This window comes from Athene cunicularia (genome assembly GCF_003259725.1).
Source record: "Athene cunicularia isolate RWA chromosome 1 unlocalized genomic scaffold, athCun1 chr1_part2, whole genome shotgun sequence".
In the NCBI taxonomy this organism is placed as follows: Eukaryota; Metazoa; Chordata; class Aves; order Strigiformes; family Strigidae; genus Athene; species Athene cunicularia.
Window position 1 is genome coordinate 66,461,742 of NW_020799092.1, and position 1,770 is coordinate 66,463,511.

Consider the following 1,770-nt stretch of genomic DNA (forward strand, 5'->3'; position numbering starts at 1 on the left):
AGGCGGCCGTGGGTGGCTGGGTGGCGGCTGGCTCCCTCCGGCTGCGCTCGCCCTCGCAGACCAGGCCGCTTCTTGGGCGCTTTCCACTCCTCAAGTGCAGGTTCCAGCCTTGCTGTTTCATACCCAGTGCTTGCTGCTGCAGAGCCCGGTTTTCCTGGCAGAACTCGGCAGCAATGGAAGGGAAAACCTCGTGCTCTTGCCATGGACGGGTGTCTGCTGACCTGTGCCCTGACCTGTAGGAGCTGTCTGGGCACTCCTAAAGGACTTGGCTTCAAACCCCTGCTGGGGCGCAGAACCTCAGGGCGACAGCTGGCACAGCTGCCGCGCCGGTTATGGTGAGGCATACAACAACCCCCAGCAGCGCTACAGGCTTGGGGAGGAGTGGCTGGAGAGCTGCCAGTCAGAGAGGGACCTGGGGGTGCTGATTGACAGCCGGCTGGACAGGAGCCAGCAGTGTGCCCAGGTGGCCAAGAAGGCCAATGGCATCCTGGCTTGTGTCAGCAATAGCGTGGCCAGCAGGGACAGGGAAGGGATCTGACCCCTGCACTCGGCACTGGTGAGGCCGCCCCTCGATTCCTGTGTTCAGTTTTGGGCCCCTCACTACAAAAAGGACATTGAATGACTCGAGCGTGTCCAGAGAAGGGCAACGGAGCTGGTGCAGGGTCTGGAGCACAGGTCGTACGGGGAGCGGCTGAGGGAACTGGGGGGGTTTAGTCTGGAGAAGAGAAGGCTGAGGGGAGACCTCATCGCTCTCTACAGCTCCCTGAAAGGAGGGTGCAGAGAGCTGGGGATGAGTCTCTTTAACCAAGTAACAAGTGATAGGACAAGAGGTAATGGCCTCAAGTTGTGCCAGGGAAGGTTTAGACTGGATATTAGGAAGCATTTCTTTAAAGAATGGGTTGTTAGGCATTGGAATGTGCTGCCCAGGGAGGTGGTGGAGTACCCATCCCTGGAGGTGTTTAAGAGTCGGGTTGACATAGCGCTGAGGGATCTGGTGTAGTTGGGAACTGTCAGTGTTAGGTTAATGGTTGGACTGGATGATCTTCAAGGTCCTTTCCAACCTAGACAATTCTGTGATTCATTTTTCTATATTTTATATACTACTAATAATGAAGAATGATATGACATCCTCAGTAGCTCCAGTGAGTTTTACTCACATAAACAGCATATGCACTTCTATTGAAATGCACACTGAGGTACTGGTCTTGTAACAATTTTACTTAAAGGAAATGTAAACAAAATCAGTTTTTGTTAAACAGTCACAGTGTTGATGAAATTAAAACAGCTCTTTTTCTAAATGTTACTTACAGAAAAGAGAGTATGAGGACGCAAGCTCAGTTTTAATTTTCTGGAGTGTAAGTGATATCCCAAGACATATTTGGAAATTGATAATTGTTTTACTAAAACTAAAGGAACCAATTTTATTTATATAGAAACATAAATACTATGTGAATGAAAAGCAAAAGCCTTTAGAAATGCACAGGCCTACAAGTTCAGATTTGTCTTAATGGCAGTTATAAGTGACAATAAACTTAAAGTAACAGATAAATGAGAAATGAAGTTATTTTAATGTTTTTGGCAGTTTAAAGATGATGCAAGAAGGTGTCCACATTTTATTTGGGGAAAGAAGGGACTTGAACTATTTTTCTAATCTACAAATTTAAATGTGTTTATTCACAAGCCCTACACATAGTTACTGGACCACTGGACTTATTATACTAAACCCATCATTAACCCAGCTAATCATGCAATGCCCAACTTTTGGGGGAA